The 24,831-nt window shown below is 41.9% G+C and overlaps 1 protein-coding gene and 1 non-coding gene across 2 annotated transcripts in view; one reads left to right on the plus strand and one right to left on the minus strand.

Moving 5' to 3' along the window:
- Positions 1-24,831, plus strand: part of LOC145418391 (uncharacterized) — a 38,240-nt gene that overhangs the window by 5,423 nt on the left and 7,986 nt on the right. The gene's annotated exons all lie outside the window — the stretch shown is intronic.
- TRNAS-GCU (transfer RNA serine (anticodon GCU)) lies at positions 19,728-19,809 on the minus strand. Its single transcript has one exon. It is a non-coding gene; the product is annotated as a tRNA-Ser (tRNA).

Consider the following 24,831-nt stretch of genomic DNA (forward strand, 5'->3'; position numbering starts at 1 on the left):
TCTAAAGTTACTGGTGATTTAGAGGATAATGATGATGATGATGTTATCCTAGCTGACACTTTTCTTGCTAATTTGGACCACTCACCAGATGAGGCAGTACCCCATAGTGTTGATAATTTGTCTCGTCAAGAGTTGGTTGAGTTGCAGGTTGCTGACCCTGAGTTGAAAGGTCTAGCTAACTCTGCTTACAGTGAAGAAGAGTCAGCCGGTGCTTCTACTTGTTATTATGTAAAGTCAGGAGTACTTATGAGGAAGTGGAGACCCCCAACAGTATCAGCCGACTGTGAATGGGAGGTTGTACATCAAGTTGTCATCCCTTGTGTTTGTAGGCAGGATATCATTAGAGTGGCTCATGATTCCAGTTTGGCAGGACACCTTGGAGTGAGGAAGACTGTGGCACGCATTTTGAAACACTTCTACTGGCCAGGTATCTTCAGGAATGTTTCCTGGTATTGTAAGTCTTGTCACACCTGTCAAGTTGTGGGGAAGTGTAATCAGACCGAAAAGGTTGCACCTCTAGTTCCCATTCCTCCTTTTGAGGCGCCTTTCACCCGTGTGTTGGTGGATATTGTGGGCCCTCTTCCTAAGACTTCTTCAGGATTTTCTTATGTGTTGACCCTGATTGATATGGCTACTCGTTATCCTGAAGCCATTCCACTTAGAAATATCTCAGCAAAGAACGTGGTTAAGGAAATGCTAGGGTTCTTCACAAAGTTTGGTCTGCCCAAGGAGGTACAGTCAGACCGGGGAAGTAATTTCATGTCGAATGTTTTCAAGCAGTCTCGGAAAGAGTTGGGCATCACCCAGATCACGTCTTCAGCTTACCATCCCCAGACCCAAGGAGCGTTGGAGAGATATCATCAAACACTCAAATCGAAGCTCAAGAAATACTGTTTGGAACATCAGAAAGACTGGGATAAAGGTCTTCCATTCGTTGTGTTTGCCGCAAGAGAATCTCCAAATGAATCACTGGGCTTCTCACCTTTTGAACTACTGTTTGGCCATGAAGTAAGAGGACCCCTTAAGTTACTCAAGGAATGCTGGCTGTCGGAGGAAGATGATGTCAACCTGCTGGAGTATGTGATGAAGTTCAAAGAACGGCTGTCCACTGCTTTACAGCTGGCGAGAGAGAATTTAGGAGCTGCTCAGGAGAAGATGAAGACTTGGTATGATAAGAAGTCCAGGTTGCGCCACTTTCAGCCAGGGTCACAGCGGCTTTGCATCGACTACAGATGTGTTAATCAGATCACCAAAACAGACACTTACCCTCTCCCTCGTGTGGAAGATTGCATAGACAAGAGCGGAAAGGCTAGGTACATAAGTAAGTTTGATTTGTTAAAGGGATACTGGCAAGTACCTATGACTGAACGTGCTAGGGAGATCTCATGTTTTGTAACATTAGGAAAGACTTTTGCATGTTCTGTAATGCCCTATACAGATTGTTTTACAGTAATAAGAAATTTCCTTTGTAAATTTCTTTTTTCTTTGTGGGGAGGTGTTACATAGCCAATGATTTCATTATCCTTTGTGTAATTTTAACGCACAGTATGCTGCATGTTTGATCACGAGCGTGTTCTGCCTCAGTCCCCCCCTTCTACCATTATAGTAGAGTAAGTCGTCCTTTCTGTTATTCAGTGCGGGATTTTTAGCTCTTTGTCCCCATGGCTTCATTTGCACGTCCTTCTTACAAGTTGTATCAAGCTCTGCTGGCCCCTATATAATGAGCTCAGTCTCTGCATCATTGCCACTTAGATCTGCTCCTCATTTTGTTCACATCTCTGTCCTCCCCTGTACAGTTATTATTATTGTGAATTTCTCAGGAAGTCTCCAACCATCTAGCAGCTGTGTGATTTGAGTATAAGTGTTGTTGCATTTTGTTCTTGTACTGTATAGCATAAGGTTAATTCTTAGGCCTGGAAAGTTTTTGTAAATTGTGTAGAATTCATTTTGTCAGCCAGTGGTAATAATAGTTTGTATCTGTAATTATTTATCTTGCATTAACTGAGCATTACCCAGTGTTTTTCATTTCATCAGGGCTGACTTAGATAAATTTACTCATGCTAATTTCGTGTTAATAGAGGCTATTGCAGTTAACCATATATTTAACCTGTTTTTGCCATTACATTATCCTTATGAGTCCTGAATGTTTTGTTGTTAGTTTGAGCATTAAACTTTAACTTGTAATTTTACCTAACTCTTTTGTTTTGAACCTGGAACTTTACGGGACAGTAGTGATTTTTTTTGTATTCTCACTTAAAGTGTACATTATCTTTCTCTGTTCCGTAACACTATGTAAACTGATGTGTTATGAGGGAAATAAAAAAACTGTGAGTGTCCAATGCGTTGATGGTGTACAAGTTTATCTGGAGCAATAGTGAAGTTGCAATGATGATGAATATTGTCATTTCTGATGATAGCCATTTCACAAGGGACTGTATCAGTAGGCTGAAACGTGAAAATGTACGCAGGACAAAGATGAACAGCATGTAAGGATGTGCGGCACTTTTGTTCAATCGTTGACTCACTTGCGAAAGTGACAGTGTCCCGTCTCTTGGAGACCATGATGAGTTCGGTGTCTGTGTTGATGTTGATGATGACCAAAGTGTTGTTATTTCTATAGGGGAAGGGGTGTATTTGGTATACTGTGAACAGGTCTTCAGTGATGAATGGTACATGAACTACCACTGATGTTGGTGTTAGTGTTGCTTCTAAATACGGGTAGTATTGCATAAATTCCCTACTGCGGAACAACGGCTTCAATTTATGTTTATGTATGCCTTGACTAACTATCTGACGTAGCTGATGAACTGGGAGTAAGTCAATTGTGATCTTGCCATCACCAGCATTCGAAATTCCTTGCATAAGTGCCCTGAAACGATCTCTAGTGTTCTCTAATTGTAGTAGAATCGTGTCAATATGTTCTGTGATGTTGGAGAAGTGCTGGAAAAGGGTAACATTTCCCTCTAATTCATTATTTTATCTACACTCTCGAGAGCTACGTTTTCTGCTTGTTTCAGATTTTTCACAATTGTCTTCATTGCTGAGTTCTGTCCTGTGATGAATTTATCTTGGTATGTTAGTACCTGAGCTATCTTATTAAATTTGTTGTTTATTTCTTTAAGGTCATCCTCTGTAGCCAATCCAAAGATGTTCCCAAGAACTGCGCCGCCCAAGTCGAACAAACCGCGCTTTTGGCGAGTACGGGTGATGTTGTTCCTGTCGCTCAGTACCTCCGTTCCATAAGATGGGAGATCTTGGATCATGATGAGCATAGTTGACTTCACCTGTTCTAGTTTCCATTTCGCTAACTTTACCATTTCATTCACTTTCTTGGTGTTATGTGCTTGTGAAACATAATTTCCTATCATGAAGTCCAGAGTTCGCATCGGCGTCGCAAGTCTGTCTAGATAAGTAGGTAAGTCATACAAGTAATCTAGACTTATTTCAGTACTCATGACGTCCTTAACGATTGTAGTCGTGGCCGTTGGAGCTATGAGGCATCCTTGTCGTACTATATGTTTGGGGTCTAAGTGCGCATATCCTCTTGCTATGTAGAGGAGAATCCATAGCATAAGTCCCTTCATCGTAACCTACCGAAAAAAAAAAAATCTATTAATTTCCTATAATGCTGTGGTCGATGATAGTGATGATGTGCGTTACGGTTGATTGTTATTTCATTTATAGAAGGAGTTTAAATGATATTTAATTCTCGTAAATGATGTACTGTAGATTTTATTGGAACAGTTGCACCTATGTTCGATTGTTTGGTATATGACCTTAATTTCTTTTTGTAATCATTGTTGTGTTCTTGCTTGGTTTCTTGAGGTACGTCCACCTGTTCGGTTGTATCCGAGGCTGAATAATTATGTGATAATTCCCTTGAAACTCGTTTTAAATGGTCAATATGAACTTGTTTCTCCTCGCCACTTGAAAGTGACTTAATTAAAACTTTGTTTGCTTTTATGTTAATTACTCTGTATGGGTCCTCAAATTTTGGGGATATTTTATTGTCTCTCGTATGAATGACACCGTAAACAATGTCTCCTAAGCTGATAGGTGAATCTTTTGCCTTCTTGTTAAATGCCTCCGTCATTTCTTCCTTGGACATCGGTAATTGTTTTTTTACTCTTTTGTGAATGTCCTGGAATTCACGTAAACGGAGTTTAGAGTAATCATCGTAATTGTATATAGGCATGCTGTCACCTTCTAGGAGCTCATATGGTAATTTTTTATCTGTGCCATATATAATGAAATGTGGTGTGTCACCGATGGATTTATTTATAGACCCATTAAGTGAGGCCTCTACTCTGGGAATCCAATCATCCCAGCTTGCATAATTTTCACTGAGAATGTGTCGTAGCACATCTAATACCTTTTTATTTTGTCTCTCTACCAACCCATTCGATGCTGGGTGATAGGCCAAAACGTTAACCTTTTTGATGTTGTATTGTTTACATATTTCTTGTAAGATCTCAGAATTAAATTCTCCTCCATTATCACTTATTAATAACTTTTGGGTAGTAAAGCGACATATTACATTATCTGTTATTGCCTTTGCTACTGTCTCTGCTGTCTTATCTTTAATTGGAGTTAAAATGACATAACGGGAAAAATGATCCGTTGCAACGAATAAATATAGGTTATTATTGTATGATAATAGCATCTTGAGTAAATCAACAGCGACAACGTCCCATGGTTGATGTGGTACAGGGTAATTACCCATCGGTGCAGGTGTGATTGGGTATCCTTTGTGTTTCGCACATGATTCGCATCTGTCTATATGATTGTTTATATCTTTTCGTAATGAAGGCCAGTAATATAATAGCTGGGCTTGGCTGAATGTCTTATCCTTTCCAGGATGTCCTGCATGTGGGCTGTCGTGTATCAATCGTAATACTTGGGGTATCATGTCATTAGGTACTACCAACTGGTTAGTATTTCTTTGGCGCTGTGGTTGTTTAGAGTTAATTTTGTATAATGTATTATTGACCACTGTGAATTGTTCAAGTGGGACATGCAGTTTGGGTAATTGTATGTCATCTCCACTTTCTAACTTGTATTTTACTTTAGACCATATTGGGTCAAGTCTTTGTGCCTTTGCGATATCCTCGTGGTTTGGGATATTTCCTTTGAGATCTAACGCCGCGACCTGAATTGTGTTCGGGTTCCTAGATAATGCGTCAGCTACTATGTTCATTTTACCTTGTATATAATGAATTTGTACATTGTAGTTTTCAACTGTACACTTCCATCTTGCTCTCCTCCCAGAAAGGAGTTTTTCTTTAAACATACCCACCAGTGGTTTATGGTCGGTGAATAAGTGGATTTCGTAACCATATACCAAATCTCGAACTTTTGTAATGCAAAAACCACTGCAAGTGCCTCTAAGTCTGTAGTGCAATAATTTTTCTCCGCACCTCTTGTTTGTCTGCTGGCAAATGCAATTGGTTGATTCTTTCCTCTTTTATCTTCCTGCATCAGTACAGCCCCTAATCCTTTAACTGATGCGTCTGTACAAATAAGAAATGATTTTGTGTAATCCGGATATGCTAAACAAGGTGCATTTGTTAGTTTAATTTTTAGATTGTTAAATGCCCTTTTTTGTTCTTCTTCCCATTGGAATACAGCATCTTTTTTGAGTAGTTGGAATAGAGGAAAGGCTATATGAGAGAACTGTGGTACGAATGACCTATAGTACCCAGCCAGACCTAAAAATTGTCTAACTTCGTCAGTCGTAGTGGGTTCAGGAAAATTTCTCACTGCCTGTATTTTGTCATCAGTGGTGTGAATACCATCAGAACTTAATTTGTGGCCTAAAAAATGTATTTCCTTAAAGCAAAATTTGCATTTAGAAAGTTTAATTTTTAATCCAGCATCACTAAGCTTTTGTAAGAGTAAGTCAAATTTCCTGAGATGATCCTTAATATTCTTCGTTGCGATTATAATATCGTCAAGATAAACAAATATTCCTTGTCCTAAAATTCCGGACAATACGTAATTCATAAGATGCTGGAATGTCCCTGGGGCTGTCCTCAGTCCCATTGGCATTCTTGTATATTGATAATGGCCTCTGTTTGTTGAAAAGGCAGTGTATTTACGTGACTCCTTAGATACCGGAATCTGATAGTAGCCGTTTAGGAGATCGATGGTCGAGAATACATTATTCTCAGGACCAATATTCTGTAGAACATCGCTTAGCAATGGCAAGGGAAATCTGTCTGGGATTGTGTGATTATTTAGTTTACGGTAATCTACTACCGCACGCATTTCTCCATTTCGTTTGGGCACGAAGAATAGGGGGGCATTCCACGGGGAGACTGAAGGCTCAATAATTCCAAGTTTTAACATTTCATCGACATACTGATTTGCAAGTGTACGTTGGGAGTGTGGTATGCGGTAAGCTGGTACGAAAATTGGTGGTGTTTCTGGGTGCACATTAATCATGTGATTAATCAAGTTAGTACACCCTAATTGTTCTCCGGGCAATGCTACGGTGTCCCTGTGTGTTTCCAGCAGGGTTAACAAATCATTTTCTTCGTCAAATTCACCTGAGTGAATTAAATTCTCTTTTATTCTTTCTCTATCCGTAGATTTTATCTCACTTGTCACTCCAGCTATAACTATTTCCTTCACAGGGGCGGGACATTTTTCAATATTAACTATGCAAGTTCCCTTTTTCAACTGAACTTCCCCATTCATGTGATTAATTATGAATATCTGAGTTTGCCCTTCGTCGTTCGTATGACATAATGCGTTTTCTACTGACAATCCCTTTACTTTACATAATTCTTCTAAGACAAGAACAGTACTATTCCGTAATTTGCTCTTTATGGTAACCTTCATGTATGAATTAGGTGGTATAACTAAATCATTAGTGAGATGGGCTGGAAAAATTGATAAATCAGTACTGTTATCTGGGTCACTAATTCTGGAGGATGGGGTTGGTGGTGGGAGTGGATCTATACACTCATCTGTTTGTGCATGTTTGTTTAAGCCTTTAATATTACCAATTCTTTTTGGCTCTTTTCTACCAATCGGTGAGGGCTCAGAAGTTATTTCCTCTATGAATTCATTATCAAAGTCTATTCCATTCATTTGTGGGAGTATAGTTATGTTCTCAGCTCTCATGGATCTTAAGCCCAGTAACATATGAGCTTTAATTGCTAAGTTTTCAACGATATAGAAAATGCAGAGAATGGTCTTGTAGTTTCTGTGAAACTGAGATTTAATCTTATCATACCTTTCACTGTAATCTCTTGTCCATCTACTGTGTATAAATCTAAATCAGCTTCATCCAGAAAAGTTACTTTCTTTTTATTTTTAAGAATTCTATTTAGTTCTTCATGTGATATTAAGTTCACTGGAGAGCCTGTATCTAAAAATAAGGAAACGTTTTGATCCTCACATACAGCCGGTATCAAGATACACTCATTTCCCAACATGCCTCCTATGTGAAGTTTAGCCTTGTTCTTCTTTACGTTTGTTCGTTTTTTGTCATGACTTGGTCTTCCCCCGATTTGAACATAGACACAATTTTTTCTACTGTTTTGCAATCACTAGTCCAGTGCCCTTGGTATCTATGATGCCTACAGTAAGGACCAAATCCTTGTGTCTTTTGTTTGTCCTCTTTTGCCTCGATAAAGCATTCATACCTTGTGTGTCCTGGTTTTGCACAATAATGACATAGAATGGACCTATCCCTTGACTGTGACCTATGAGGTGATTTCCCATAAGAAGTGTTGTTTATGGCGCGAGACCTGCTTGGGCTGCGCGAAAACTTATGAAACTGCCTGTAGGAAGGCGTCTGGGAACGAGGTCTAGGCGTTTTTGTTTGTTTGGCCTGCCTCATTTCTGGTCGCGATCAATTTTGTTCTCTGTTTGGGGTCGGTGTAGATGTTTTCACAGCTGATACTGTCTCAGGTACCCTGATTCTACCAGAATGTGCATGTGTGTCGACCACACCTGCTTTACTGCACTGCATCTCTACCTCGTTCATTAAGTCTAGCAAGCACATTCCTGGGGTGTATGCGATCGTCTTGGCGATCTTAAGGGTCCTATCAGGTAATTTACACAAGGCAGCTACATAACCAATGATGTCCACGACGAGGTCTGGGGACATCTTTCCATCATCTGTTATCCAATTAGAATTCTCCAATGTAGCTAATAATGTTCTCTTGATTGTGGAGACATCAGCAGTTATTTCACTGAGCACATGGTTTGTAGTGTGCTCCCTTACAAGATCTACAATATTATGTAATTCTGGAATTATACCTGGCAAGAAGTTCATACCTCCAGAAAATTTCTTCAGAAATTCAGTTTTAAATTCATCATATGTCCTAGCATGATGGAGCTTATCTGAGCGCAATAAATTGCTTCCTGGACATCTTTCCTGGCTTATGCAAGATGAAAAAATAGCAATTTTCTCTTGTTCATCTAGTATGTGGCGCTTGATGAACATTTGTTCGCACTGACTGACTAATGAAATGACATCAATGCGATCTTTGTCTGTGCCAGAGAATTTTGGGGCAGTTTTATCCTCGTGATACACAAACACGTGAGGTGTGGTTGTTAGATCAGCGGTATTTGTTTCTTGATCCATTTTTAATGATTGCCCTGTTAATTCAACTTGGACGTGTTTATCGTTGTGTGAGGGAATGGTGGAATATGTACGACCGGACCGGTGAACCCTGTTAAGTGTATTGGCATACGTGTGCAAGGCAGCGGCAAAGTCCGCACTTCCTACGTCAGAGGTGGTTTCCCACTCATCATCTGAAACTGCCGTATTTGTTTCTCGATATTTAGTGTGTGGTGAGGGTTGTACAAGGGGTGGGCTGCCTTGAGGCTCTCTTAATTGTGAGTCTGATGTTGTGGCAATTTGTGTGTTATCTGGTGTGTTGCCTTGGGGCTCTCTTAATTGTGAATCTGTTGTTGTGGCAAATTGTGTGTCATCTGGTATTAACGTGGGGGGTGGCGAAAATATTCCTGTCATTAAGATATGGTGTTATGAAATACGCCTCTTGTTTATTTATGTCCTAGCAAAATAGATGAGTAAATAAGTTGAATATAGCTAATTTTAGCACTGAGAAGAAATGAGCAAGTATAATTTTACCCACTTGATACAGATCGTAGAGGTGTGTCGATACAAAAGTCAATCTCGGAAGAAAAATACAGGTTTGATTGAAGATCTCTTGATAATTCTAGTGGTGTGTTGATGGACGATATTACTCAAGAAATTCCATGGCCTGGTGTTGGTGGTGGTTAACGGCTGTCCCAGGCAAACCTCAGCATAGAACGTCGAATTTCCAACTTAACTGTGAAAATAAATGAGTATGAGTAGGAGCTACGTGAATAATGAGTAATGAGTAGTGGGTGAGAAGTGCCTGGTGTCAGTCACACGTTGCTTGGCATGGCAGACTCGCATTGTGATGTTATCTCAGCACATGGTGACGTCGGCTTCCCACACTGGTAGCTGTGGTGAGTGAATGAGTAGCGATGAGTAACTTGAGTGAAGACGGGTGAGTAAGATGAGTTGTGAATATGGACTTGGTGTTTTGCTGCGTGTCTTGACCTCTGCATCAGCGATGGCTTGTGTGCTTGTTGCTTTGGTTTTTCCTCTTCTTTACTTGCTTTGTTTTATATTCTTCTTGTTGCTGCTTGAAGTTACATGAAGATTATAGAGTTGTTTTGTAGACTTGTAGGCTATTTGCATTGTAGGCTGTATTTTGTAGGAATCACTGTAGAACTGAAGCTAATCTTGTAGAGTTTCGCCTGCTTTTGTAGAAGTTTGCTTTTAATTTGGAGACGATGTCCATAGATTTGCTGGTTCGTCGTAGAAGTTGCAAGATCGTATCAATATTTTGTTAAACTATTTGCAAGGCGTCGTGTGATCTCTTCACCTCTGCATCAGCATGATGATCGGGGAGATGGAGGGGGCTGGTTGGAGAAAATACTGTCAGGAGCTGGTTGTGTTGTTGGTTGTGAGAGGTATTCTTTTTGTTTTCAATCTTGATATTTTGTAGGAATTCAATGTTGATTCGTAGACGAGGTTAATATACGTTCGCTGCTACCAAATGTCATAAAATGAAAATGTCATAAAAGACTTTGTGGTTCCTTTGTGGTTGAGTTATATATATATTAGACTTGTGGACGAGCGGTTTTTATATCTTGGAGTAGCTTCCCATTTGTCATGTAGTGACAGGAGAGGTAAAGACTAGTATGGGACTATTTTTATTTGTCTTGGAAATATTAACAAGTCTCTCACACAGAGCGAAGTATAGAGTCCCGCTAGCTATCTCTCTGTCTCGCTCTGGCTCCCTCTCTCTCTCTCTCAAGTTGCTAAGCCCTTTCTTTTTCTGACCTGCCTGTTCTAAGGCTTGTCTCCTTCTGAGCTCTCTTTCCTAAATTCTGGTGTAGCAGGGGTGTGTCACGTGTGTTCCTTGTGAGTGGAAAGTTCTAGCGGCCTGTGTGTGAGTATGTGTGTATATGTGTGTATGGTCACTAGGTCTTTGTTCACGGTTGGACTGCTGACAACTAACTGCATCATCTCCTTACTGGCTACTTCGTAATCTGTCGTCAGCTTTTCCTCAGTGTAACTTGCAAGCTCATTTCCTTTTCCCAGGCTAGCATAGGGCTGTCTATCTATCTATTTATCTGTCTATCTATTATGATTTGTAATTATAATACAGTTCGTCAGAGTCCTCTGAGACAGAGGACCGACCACCTAAGGTCTCTGTTGTCGACCCTTGTGTTGACCCCTCTCCTGTTCTCTCTGCCCCGCAGGCTGGGGAATTTAGCCAGGTGACAGCTGAAGCTGATGGTCCACATAGGGTTCAGTCCCCACTTGGGGAAGTTGTTGGACAAATTGTTGGCGCTTCAGATCTAAAGCATACGATGCCATCCTCAAATTATTCAAGTCCTGTGGACTCTACTTCCACGTCTGGGACTTCTGGTGGGGGCACTGCCCGACCCACGCCTCCAAAGGCACCCCCCAAGCCACCTTCCAAACAAACTGGTATGCCCACTCCAAGAAGGAGTGTGGTAAAACATCCTTCCTCGTCCTCTCGTTTGCCCACAGATGTTCGACAGAGGATGCGGGTTTCTGTTGCTGGGCAGGCCCCTGCGAAGGGCCTTCATAAGCATCAATCCAAACCCTCTCACTTGTCAGGTGTACAGTCCCACACTTAGTCATCATTCCTCCATTATGGGTTCTATCATCCAGTGGAACTGTTGAGGTTTATGTGCTAACTATGAGGAACTTTGTCATCTTGTTTCTCAATTTACTCCTCTGTGCATGTGCATCCAGGAGACCATGGTAGGTGATGCTGTTCCTTCTGGTCCCTCTGGCTACCATGCCTTTTATTCAGATCCTGTGCCGGGTCAAGGTCGTCATGGAGGTGCTGCTATCTTCCTTCGTGAGGATATTCCATACAGTCATATGGACATCTCTACTCCCCTGCATCCTGTCGCTGTCCGGATGTTTTTACAACGGCAGTATACAGTTTGCAGTCTTTATCTACCTCCCAGTGCTGTTGTTGAAAGGGCGGATCTGGAACGCCTTATTCGTGGCCTTCCTTCTCCCTTTTTGTTATTAGGAGATATGAATGGACACCATCCACTGTGGGGAAACAGTGAGGCCAACCCTCGGGGTGTCATGCTGGCCTCTTTAGTGGAAGATGAGGGGTTGGGCATTTTCAATGCTGATAAAATGACTTATTTCCATAGCCAGACTGGAACTTTTACTGCCATTGATTTATCTTTATGCTCAGCTGATGCAGTTTTAGATTTTACCTGGGATGTGTTGCCAGACCTATATGGCAGTGACCATTTTCCCTTACTTTTAACTGCTAGTGCAGGCGGACCTCAGCCACGTCTTCCTCGATGGCTTCTGGGTAAGGTTGACTGGCCACGTTTCAGGGAATTAAGTTCCACTTCCCTTTCTGTCAATGAGTTTGGCTGTCTTACTGAGGCAGTGTCATATTTCACTGACTTGTTGCACTCAGCAGCCCTTTTAACTATTCCAAGAACTAAAGGTCAGTTTCCTAAATGTCCGGTTCCTTGGTGGAATTCTGAGTGCAGTTCCATAGTGAGAGCTAAACGAGTCGCCTTCTCTCGACTTCGTCATCACCGTGGGGATCCTCAGTATTTGGTGGCGTATCAGAGGGCACGAGCTCATATGAGGCGGGTTTTAAAGGAGGCCAGGCGATCATCCTGGAAGGGTTATGTTTCCTCCATCAATTGGAGGACTTCCATCACCCAGGTGTGGAACCGGGTAAGGAAAATTTCAGGGAAATTTACTGCCCCCTCGCCTCCCGTTTTATCTGCAGCAGGTGGAACTGTGGCTGATCCTTTTGCTGTTGCAGAGATGCTTGCTGATCATTTTGCCAGTGTGTCACAGAAGGATGCGGATACGCCTTCAGCTTGCCACCATCGGCGCCTAGAGTCTCGTGATCTCAGTTTTACCTCTGCTGGGGGAGAGCCTTACAATGTTCCATTTTCAATTTCTGAACTCCAGGCAGCTCTGTCACAGTGCCATGACTCTTCTCCTGGTTATTATGATATTCCTTATGCCTTTTTAAGTCACCTATCTGATGAGTCCCTTATGTTTTTGCTTTCTCTGTTTAATAAGATTTGGTGTTCCGGGGAGTTTCCGGCTAGTTGGGGTGTTGCTGTGGTTATCCCCATCCCCAAACCAAATAAGGACCACCTACAGGCAACGAATTATCGGCCTATTTCTCTAACATCATGTATATGTAAAGTTCTGGAAAAGATGGTCAATGTTAGGCTTGTGTGGTTTTTGGAGAAAGGTGACTTCTTATCCCCTGCCCAGTTTGGTTTTCGAACAATGCGATCTACCTCTGATGCACTGCTGTCCTTGGAATCTTCTGTCTGTGAGGCTTTCTCCACTAACCAACACCAGGTCACGGTCTTCTTTGACCTGGAGAAGGCATATGACACTGCCTGGCGTCATGGTATTTTACTCTCTCTTCATGAGTTTGGTCTCCGAGGACGCTTGCCTATTTTTATTCAACAGTTTTTATCTAACCGAATTTTAAGGGTGCGAGTGGGAGGAGTGCTTTCTAATGCCCGACCACTAGAAGATGGAGTACCACAGGGGAGTATCCTTAGTGTTACTCTGTTCGCTGTAGCCATTAACAGCGTCATCAGTGTACTTCCTGATGGTGTACGAGGATCACTGTATGTCGATGACCTCTCAATTTCCTTCACCGCGTCTAGAATGTCTCTGATAGAAAGGAAGTTGCAGCTGGCTCTCAATAGAATTTCTGACTGGGCAGAAACACGCGGTTTCCATTTTTCTTCAGCAAAGACAGTGGCTATACATTTTTGTCGTCTTCGAGGGTTTCACCCAGACCCTGACTTGTATCTCTATGGTAGGAGAATATCCTGTGTGGAAGAGACACGGTTTCTGGGTCTTCTGTTTGATAGAAGATTAGCCTGGGTTCCCCATATTCGTTCTGTTAATGCATTCCATCCATTGGTTTTATCAATTTTAGAATGGCTTTTTCTTCTTGGCCGTCGTGGCCGCCGTGTAGACTTCTGTTGGGTTCCTGCACATGTTGGTGTGGTGGGCAATGAGAGGGCAGACTTTTTAGCTAAAGGTGCATATTCTCAACAGCCCCCAACCGACTACCCACTTCCTGTTTCTGATGTAACACCTTACTTGCGGTACGCAATTTGCTCGTGTTGGCAGAGACACTGGGATGGTGTTTCTCATAATAAACTAAAAGAAATTTTTCAGAGAGTGGTTGTGCCAAGGGTTCTTCCCTCTATGTCTCGGCGACTGGAGGTGGCTCTTGCCAGGCTTCGCGTTGGGCATTCTCGGCTTACACATGGGTTCCTCATGTGTAGTGAGACTCAACCGTACTGTGATGACTGCCTTGTTCCCCTTATTGTTCGTCACTTGCTGGTCGAGTGTCCGAGTCTGGGGGACCTGCGTCAGAGGTTCCTTCATAGGCATGGGTTGGCAGATGGTGCCTACTGTTTGTCCTCGATGCTTGGTGAGGTTTTTAATGATTTTATTGATGTTTTTAGTTTTCTTCAGGAGGCGGGCCTCCTTCCACTTTTATAAATACTTGTTATTTTATAAACTATTCTTTTATTATTTTTAGTGTTTTATTCCTACTAACAGATATTAACTTTATTTTGAATAGGCACTTTTTATTTTGCTGTGTCTTTTACTTTGTCATCCGGCGGCATATGACCCTGGCAGTTGCGCCGCCAGATTTTTATTATTTTCAATCAATCAATCAACCGTACCCCACGGACACCCACTCTACCCTCACTCCCACCCACATCCCAACCCACATCCCCACCCACAACCACATTCTTTCTACCCTTCCCACCACCTATACAGTTTTCCACTCCTCTTCATCCACCCACACCATTTATTATCTTTTTTACCTCTCACTTCTACTCTTCCATATTCCATCTCCCCTCTCCATCCCTTCCTTTCCTTGTCTTGCGTCCATCTGTGTTTGCCCTTCTGCTTTCCTTCCATTTCATTTTCGATCTCCCCCACTCTTCAATCCTTCCTTTGTCTGCCTCCATCTCTCTTCCTCAGCCAAATCATTACACTCGTTGTTTGCTAGCACGAACACACACCCTTCCTTCTTTCCTCCTTTATATTTTCTTTACTCTCGCTCCCTCACCCTGCCCACAAACACTGCGAGACCCTTGCTGGCGGGAGGCTGATAAGACGGTCCTGCATAAAAAGGTGTCGTCAGTCTGTCAAATCCTTTCTCAGTTTTGATTGATGATCCGGTATTAATTAACTGTTGAGCACATTAAGCTATTTTGCTGTAGGATACGTGTATTTTTTTTTAGTCCTCTACCGGTCAAACCGGTCGGGGTCTAGAGGTTTGCACGGTTCCGTCAGTACGTCATTACGTCCGTCAGTCCGTCCGCAATTTCGTGTCAGCTCTGTAACTTCCACATGCATGGGCAGATATTGATATAACTTCACACAATTGTTCCCCATACCATGACGGTGTGTCGCGCGCAACAACCAGCCATCTACTCCCAAGGTCAATTACATATATATGGTTATCATCCGGTAGGGGACTTTATATTGTATGGCGATAACTGATTCACTTGTTTCCTTCTGTATTTCCGTGAGAACCTATAATCTTACAGTGCTCCGTCGTTTGTGTCTGCACTACTGTGTACTGAAGTTTTATTATACTATATATGTATAACTGATATATTTTTTTCATTTCCTTTACCCTTAGATGTAGAGATTTCATATTGGCTATTGAAGTCGCCAGATTTTAGCTAGATTAGTTTCTTAGTCCTCTGATCGTCTAGTGTTTGAAATGACGCGAGTTGGGTCCCAGGCTGGGGAAGGGAACAGTTTTTAAGTTGGCATTGTTAAAACAGATTACTTTGATCCTTCACAAGACCCAGCGACATTTTTAAAAAACGCCTCCACTAGTCTGATACCAGTGAACCGGTCCTGAATGAGAATCCTAGCGTATATTCAATACGGATGATAGGTAGTAGTGTCGAAGTGGTGATGTGTTAAGCACGTAGGAGGACTGTTGGGCCTAAGGGAAAGGACTGTTAAACCCATGCCCAGAGGAGAAATAAAAGACGATGGAAGTTTCCAGGTGATGAGCACAATCGTCCGGCAATGGCGAGAGTAAGTATATTAGTCGTGGAGTAAAACTTGTGTTTACACTGGGAGGTCGTTCATCATGGCAGCAAGTGTAAGTTTTTTCACTTGATGGCAGCTCTCACTGTGTCAGGGTCTTGCGCCAATTCCCATTTCAGTTCTTTGTCCCTTAAGTTTCCACTCATTACATAGCTACACAGCCTTTGACTACCAGCAGTATGTTAGTAGTCATGTCGTCCCGTCAGTCATGCTTGGACACATACCATAATATACCTACAGTAAGTGCTACCTGAAAGCCATGTCACCACTGGATAGCCTTTAGCCATATCTCAAGGTTTTATAAAATAATGGACAGATTATTATACCCTAAGCAATTAGCCATAAACCATTGCATTATGATGCACTGACTTTGCCGGACCCCCCCCCCCCTCCGCTTTTTACCCATCCCCGCCCCGGAGGGCTTGGGGACGGGTATTGTTTTCACTCGGTTTATCTGTTTGGTTATTTGTTTGTCTTTCTGCCTGTCTGTCTGTCTGACTGTTAACAACTTTGCACGAAAACTACGGGTGCGATTTTGGCCAAAATCACAGGGATGATGGGCTATGACCTTCTGATCACCTGATTAAATTTTGGGCTAAATTGGGCCAAGGCCCAAGCTGTAGGCTCAAAAAATGTAAGAAAAAATGTAAAATGAAATAGTTTTTTCGCCGTAACTCCTTTGTATTTCGTTATATCGACATGAAACCCAAACCTAAAGGTGTATCTTTCAAATCTTCATCCTATGACATGCCTCATTACGTCAGGGAGGTCACCCCTTAGTTAACGTAGGGGGGTCAGTGTCAGGTGGGTCGGGCCAAAAATCTGAAATGGGCATAAAATCGTCAGTTTTCACCCGATTTACCCCGAATTTGATATGTGACGTCTTTGACTAGATATCCTGTTGTGTTTATACGTCAGCACTAAAATGACTGCTGGGGACGGGTTGGCTGTGCCTTGGCATCGCTGTTTGTTTTTATTTGTTTATATTTCTATCAGACATCTTTTATTGGGCGGTAGAGATATATCATCTTCATTTATCTCTTCACTATCACATATCCTCTGAGCTTATAAGAACAATATTTGGAAACAGAAATAATACTATGATCACGACGTCCTCGGGCGGAAGGGGTGGTAGCCTCAAAATCTACTGCACCGTCTGTTATATTCGTAGTAGATAGTCATAAACCATGACCTCATTTAGCACGTACTTTACTGGACCCTACCTGACAGTGAGAGCAGTCTTCCTAGCAGTTCATCTTTACCTGTTTAATGTGCTTATTATTCCCTAACACTTGTATCGGATGACATTTTTCTTTTAGTTTACTCTTGCTGCTGCCAGACGATATTACTCAGCTTGTAGGGGTCCCTTGGTAGTGAAGAGGTTAGTGAAGGTTATGTTATGTATGTAATCTGTTCAGGGTGAAAAAGTCACAACTAAGCTGTGTAAAACTGTGTAGAGGGAACAGGAATGAAATGAAAATGGCACTGTGCTGAAAGGGTTAATGTGCTTGAGTGTTAGTGATTTCTTCAGTGTGAGGTAGTAGTAGAATATCAGATAAAAGACGACCTTGTAGTACAGAGATAAACCCTGTAATATACCCCCAGGACCCACCACTTATACCGTAGTCTTCCTAAATTATACAGCCCTCTCACAGGTCCTTAAAAAAAATAGAGCCAGGGCTGACTTAGGCCCGTGAGTTGCTTTCTTGTTTGTATATCTCACACACCGTGGGTTTTGTGGGATGGGGTAAAACTCAGCGTCAATTTTCCACGTTCTCTTACATTGTACATCTTTCATCAAATTTTTCTCCGCATCGCTCCCTCTCTCCATCTGCAGATCGTATTCTCTGCTTAGATTTAATTATGGAATGAAGAAACGACATCATCATATACGGTGTCACCCTAGGCATTTTTTTTCTTTGTAGCTGTATTAATGGCGATTTCTCCAATGTTCATCCGATTTCTTAACAGCGTCGCAACATATCAAGTAAAAAGTAAAAGCAACGGGTGCTTATAATTTTGTTCTGCTTGTTGTTCTTACTGTTATCAGTCTCAGACTAGGATGGAACCTGAGCCTCTTTTCCCCACAATTAAATTACCTGTTTGGGGGAGGTGTGGCCCAATCCTGGGGAGAGTTTTAAATCTTTACCACACCCATACCATCCAGTGTATAACACCCATCATCTAGTGTATAGGCTAATCCCACCCTGTCTCCACCCACCTCTGCCCTTTCCCGTCCCACCCATTACAACACCCATCATCAGTTAGTATACTCCCGCACTGCCTCGATCCGCGGCCACCCTAGTGCCTCACACTCCTCTCTGCACACGCATGCGCAATCCATTTTCTGCACTCTAGCCTTGGATTCTGAAGTGAAATCTCTTTCCCACCCACATCACCCGTCATAACGACATTCCTTGTCACAGGGTGTACTCCTCGCGCCGGCCCCACCACGATCCTAGCCCATCCCACCCACTTCCGTCCTCCCACTTCATCTTGCCTCATTAGCGATGTTCTGGTGAAATATGATTCACTCCCATAGACTTTACAGGCTTAAGTGATGCCACACCTCACTACACAGCATCTTGCCATACCATACCATGACATATACCGTACTCTACCGTACCATACCGTGCGTACCACACCGTACCACCCATCACCCTCTGTCTCCACACCACATAAAGTCACCTTCTCACACCTCCTATACCCAGGGCATTAACCGAAGGGCCCAGACGCTCCCACGTTTTGTACAGTACTTTTGTACTTTTTTTCCTTCCTACCTCCAGGTTTGTGTGAGAAATCTGGCCTTACCGATCAATGTACATCACTTATCTATGCACAGCCAGTCATAGCTTACCACCCAACACATCCCACCCACTCCCCTCCCACCCATTTTTGCTGTGATGTGATGCATATTTCAGCCAGTGCAGGCAAGCAAAGTAAATGCTGACACAACATCAAGTAAATGCTGGTACACTACAATGCATAGGTGGAATTTTGAACTTTGACCCTACCCTATGACTATGACCTTTGACTGGGTATTCTCAGAATTGAACCTCTTCATCCTTGGCTTACTTTGAACCCTTCCACCAAATATGGTCTACATTGGACAAAACCTTCAAACTGACCTCCCTTTGTGACCTTGAAAGGGACCTGCTCTTCTCAAATAGAATTAGCCAAACCCTTGGTTGGCCTTAAGCCCTTCCACCAAGTTTGGTCCAAATCACATCAGAACTATTTTAATTCCTATGTTCACACAAAAACACATAGGTCAGACTTTTTGACTTTGCCCTGTGACCTTGACCTTTTGAGTAATTGTTCTTTGAATCGACCCCCAGCGTTCTTGCCTTCCTCAGACCTTCCACATTTGGTCTAAATTGGATCAAAACTGTTGAAGTTGATTTTTTTTTTTTCAAAGTTGGGGGACGATTCTTGTAACGCGGGAGGACAGTGAAGGTTACATTTTTTTTTATCTCCTGTTCGATAACTGGTCACCAAGTTTATAATAATCATCTGGGAAGATGGTGAGAATACAGTGAAAATGCATCACTACTAAATATGTCATGAGACGAGGATGCTAATACTTTTGGACTCACAAAATGCCAACAGTGGACATGTGGTGATACATCTGTTGTAAATGTGCTGGTGTCAGGAGCCACTAACAGCATATTGTGGCAGCTTGTTCTTTTCTCAGTGTTGGCTGTATTCGTGTTGGCCTTGCAAACTTCATATCAGTTCTTCTATTGCGATTTATTCTGCATATTTCGCCTCAATATTCTTATGTGTTTATATTTATATTTGTGGTACCAACACATAAGTAACATATACATAAGTAACATATACAGATGATACAAAGGTGATGGACGCACAGTTTATCGCTGAGGAAGAAAGGTAACGATATTATTTATATAATAAACTAGGATCCAGCCAAGAGTCCTAAGCAAAGAAATATTTTGTGCAATCAAGAGGCAGTTGCCTTTCCGTCGGGCAGGTGGTGTGCTTTGCTTAAGTGATTTTAAGTACAGCACAAATACTAAAACATAAAAGGGAATATATTGTACGACGAGGATGGGATTCGAACCCACGCAGGGAGACCCTATTGGATTAGCAGTCCAACGCCTTAACCTCTCGGCCACCTCGTCTGAGAAAAATATTGCATTCAGTTATCCGGCCGATCAGACTTCTGGACAAAGTTTGTTTTTCCCATGTCCTTGTTCACCCAGCAGTGCAACGGGAGATTTAAGTGTCAACTAATTCTTGCCGACCGTATTCTAGGAGAGGACTAAGACTTACCGCAAACTGATACTCTAGTGCTGTAAGCGGGAGGCGGGTACCATCCACTCATTTGATGCACTGCTACCTTCTGGTAACCACATAGAGTAACAAGCCAAATTTCAAATGTTTTTTTGTAATCCGGGAAACAAGTTACTATGTCGGATGGTAACCATGTAATCAAATGACGGCAGGTGGTCAGGTGGGTTAAGACTAATGGGATGAGGGTCGGATGGGCTTACTCTGAGAGATAACTAGGGTTTATTGTTTCCATAATGCCACCCAGAGGCCAGCGAGGCTAGTTGCCTTCACCTTAAATGTCGGGGCTGAGTAGCCCAGCCCCGGGACCTTATGCTCCTGATGGGACAAAAGACTGCATGATAGAATAACCTAAACGACCTTCGTGTACTTGATATAGAAGATTATTTTTGGTATATTTATAGCCGTAATTTGTATGTCTGTATCTGACCATTAAAGTGCCCAGCTGGGCCGAACTTTCTCCACGGAAGAAGAGTGATAGAATCCTTTCTTCCTCATGCTCGCTATGTACGAATCAGAAAGAGACGTTTCTTGTAACAGTAGCGTAGGTGAAAGTTTTTTTAAGTGGATGTCTTTATGTGTGTCAGACTGTACAGTATGTGTCACTGGTATGAACCAGTAGGGTTTGAATTATGATGGTATATGAAAGGACATACTGCCACCGCCCACTTCAAATGTCCATGTAGGCTGGATTCGAACCAGATTCAGAAACAACAGATCGGGGAGTGAATGCGATTATCACAGAGCCACAGAGTAACATAATGATGTAAATAAAAGCCGTAAAGGTGGCCAGATAGACGTTGAGACAAATGAATGGACAGAGAGACAATCAGATGCAGTTAGACAAACACAGATACACACGATCAGAGACAAAACAAAAGAGAGAGAACGGAGAAAAAATGGAGGCTGCAGAAGGAGACATATCGATGCAGCTGACTGACCTGGATGTATGACTGAAAAGACAGTTTTATTTGAAAGTCAGATAGATGCTGCCTGATTGTTTGAGCCAGTGATTGAAGAGGCTCATTTAGGATTGGTGTGCTGGGGTGTGAGAGGCAGACACAGGCATGAGGAAAACCAAAGGGTTTATGATAGAGGTTGGCTGTATTTAATATCCATTTGTACGATGTATACTGCAAAGATATAGATACCCAAACTCTACCTTTGCTAATGTTAACCAGATACATAACAACCTAAGTGAACAAGATCATTACAGAATCAGGAACAGGAGGTATGTCTAAGGGGAGTTAGAGGAGGTGTTAGTAATTTTCTCCATCAGTTGTTTAAGGCCTACCACAGGGGCATGGGTACCCAAATTTACCATTCATTATGCTGGCGAAGTACGAGTCAGACCGTTGAAGGAATTAGGAAGTATGCTGGTACTGTTCTGTATTCTGTATCAATCCGTGTTAGGTCCAGTGGTGGTGAGACTGACAGCCAAGGTTTACAATTCTTCATGCTGTCCAAGCACGAATCAGAATGACAGGAGAGATGATGGACACAGGAAAAATTCTCATGGCATTCTGTACTTGTCCGTATGCTGTCCATTGCAGGGAGAGTGATAGATGATGTTTGCTCTTCCTAATGCTGGCCAAATACGAATTGGGAAATTATGAGTTTAGGAAGGCTTCTGATTATTCTGTACTATTCTGTATTCAGTATCAGCCCATTATGAGGTCCACTGTATGGTCAGTGATAACTAGAATTAATAATATCTCATGCCGACCAAGTACGATTGTATAAACACCAATGCATGTGGCAGTCGAAGTGTTGTATCAGCTGCGTGTAATCAACAAAGAAGGGATCTGTACTCCCGTTGTGCAGTACATTTTGCAACACTGGACCAAGAGCTGTGAACCACTGTTCTGTGTGTTGTATTTCAGCATCCATATATCCTATTGTCTTGACGCCTTCAATATTGTTGTATTTCATATTTACTAATTCTAGACAGCTCTAATCAACGCAGGAAAGACTTTACATATTGCAGGGGTTAATGAAGTCTGTAACTCGAGTTCTTCTACTTCTACCCCATCTGAAGGGGAGAAAAGCTTTCTGTGGTAGCAGTAATGTAACAAAAATCGTCACAGGTTGAAAGACAAAAAGTATTGTACAAATAATGTGGCATCATCCTGAATTTACTCTTGCTTAGAGTTACCAGAGACAGTGACCCATCCATCCATCCATCCGTCATTCACGTCTGTACTCCCCCTGAAAACATCTGGAGCGTTAGGACTCGCGACCAGATTACTTAGTACAGAGATTTAAGGCAAGGGTGACCAGTGATATGTCCCTGAGCAACATTATGTGAGCAATAAACTGCATCTATCCCTTAGGCTCTAGTCCTAATGGGCAACATCCATTGAGAGAGGCTTAACCCACTGGATTACAGGGCGTTCATTTATTATTTATTTAGTTACCACCCAAACAGCCATATATGGAGAAATATCGTCCAGGCCTGATTTAATTAAAGTTGGAGTCTCCATACTTTTGTTGACTGTACATGATAAAAGGCTCACTCCACCTCCCTTAGGTGGAAATTATTGCTGGGGTGGTAGTGATGATGATGATGAGGATGGTAGAACAAGTACGTAATAAACATGGGTCATATTCTCCAGTACCTACTGTAGGAGAATCTTTAGCACCTCGCCTTTGTCAACATGGTTTGCTTTTTGCGTCTTGTTATTCATTTGCATAGTGTTTATATCTTATATACTCGATGTTGTTTGCGATAATGTCTTGAAAATAAACAATTACACACAATATGGCGCAACTTCTCTTCTGCGGTGACGTCATCTTACTGATCATGCTGCCATCAGATATTTTAATCAACTATTGTATTCAGTTCTCAAAGTGAAACAAATTACTTACGGTTGTACGCACATTTTGAAATTCGCCCTTGGTTTAAATACTAATCTGGGGATGGGATGGGCAGGATTAAAAAAAAAAAAAAAAAAAAAAGGCATTATCACCGTTAAGAAATAAAACACGGGAACACGACCACAAATCAGTTGAAAATATAGCAAACTAAATTATGTAAAGAAGTGAAAACGACGAAGAAATGGCGTGCTTAACAGGATATAAAAACAGAAAGGAAGATAACAAAGGAAGAACAACATACGAGTATACATCTGGGTGTTAAAAGTGAAGAAAACAACGAAGAAAGGACATGTGGGGGACTTAAAGTGGAAAGAGAGGACAGGAAATCTGGCATAGTGAGGAGTCTGACTGATGGTATAATATGTAAAACCAAGAAAAAGGCTTACAGTACAAGATCCCTCCGTACACAAAGCGAGACGTGTCCACGATAATCCTGAATGATAAGAGCAAACACACCTTAACCATTGATCAGCTTACATACCGGTACCTTGCTTACTGGCTCTAGTCGGAGCTTCTAGTTTATCCCTTTGACTGCAAAGTAAGAAGGTTGCAATTTGTTCTTGGCTAACTTGAGTGTTTTTTTTTTTTTTTTCTACGATAAACTTACAGCTGCCAAAAGCTAAAATTTTCGATTTTCATTGTAGGTATAAAATAAAAACTTTGTAGTTTACTCCAAGTTCAACAAGGTAGCTTTATTGAGCTGAAGAGAAACCAACTGCAGCTAAAAGGCTAAAGATGTGTAGTCGAACAGTTAGTGTGGTAATCGGATAGTCCTTATATATCATCGGCCTAAGAAGATTACATTTCAGTATCATGTCACTTGTACCTGTTCCCTCGTATTTCTTGACCTGGTTCTCTGTGACTCCACCACACAATCAGGGTCATGTTACCTCACACCCTCAGGCGTGGTGAGGCTGGCAGGGCGGCACGGTGGTGGTTTGTGCAGCAGAATGAAGGTCCAAGTACCCTTTCCGAGGTCCAGTAGTCCTACAGCACACCAACAGGGCTGATCCATTCACCTCTCACCACAACAACTGACGAAGGATAGAAGTAACTGGAGGAGTAGGTTTGGTAATGCATAATCCGCAAAATAATAATCGAGAGCGTCTACCATAAGTGAAACTGACCTTGAGCAAAACTTTTCTATGCGGGATAATTTCCAGGAGTGGCTCCATTTCTTTGTCTCTGACGATTTTCGAAAACGAGGTGCTCCACTGCCGTGAACTTTAATAACTATAGCAAGGCCTCGCATTAGAACCGTGCAGCTCACGTTTTACGTCCATACACTTCAGCATATTTAGCAAATCGCCTTATTAGGACTCTGACGCTCCTACGTCTATCTGGTGCCTTTGATCTCGTTCCATATGTGTCAGCAAGTCTGGTGAATCTGCTTAACGAAATAGTTTATGCCAAGATATTTTACTTTAACCTTTTCAGCAAGAAAATATTATTGTTAATTGTTCTTGGCTAACTTGAGTGTTTTTTTTTTTTCTACGATAAACTTACAGCTGCCAAAAGCTAAAATTTTCAAATTTCATTGTAGCTATAAAATAAAAACTTTGTAGTTTACTCCAAGTTCAACAAGGTAGCTTTATTCAGCTGAAGAGAAACCACTGACTTTTATGCAGCTTAGAAGAGAACCCTGGTAGTGAAGTGGTTCGTGAAGGATATATATAACCCCTTGTGTTCCGAAAGTCTCCTACGCTGCATAAAATTACCTAGTAGTGTAAAAAATATTAAAAATACTACAGGAGGTTGGTGGACTTTGAGCGACGGAACAGAAAACAATATACAGTTATTGAAACAAGGCATACAGTACGGCATTTCAAAGTTCTTCGCGTTTTGTCTCGAAATGCAATGTTTAGCAAGAGTCTCGATACCTATTTTGTTGATAACACCTGAGAAAGGGTAGCCTCTTTTAACCTGGCAGTGGACGAAATGGCACTACCCTATGTGTGTTGCGAGAGTAACTCAGG

The sequence above is a fragment of the Coenobita brevimanus genome, chromosome 114, assembly GCF_032717465.1.
Source record: "Coenobita brevimanus isolate Jiangsu-jjx chromosome 114, ASM3271746v2, whole genome shotgun sequence".
NCBI lineage: Eukaryota > Metazoa > Arthropoda > Malacostraca > Decapoda > Coenobitidae > Coenobita > Coenobita brevimanus.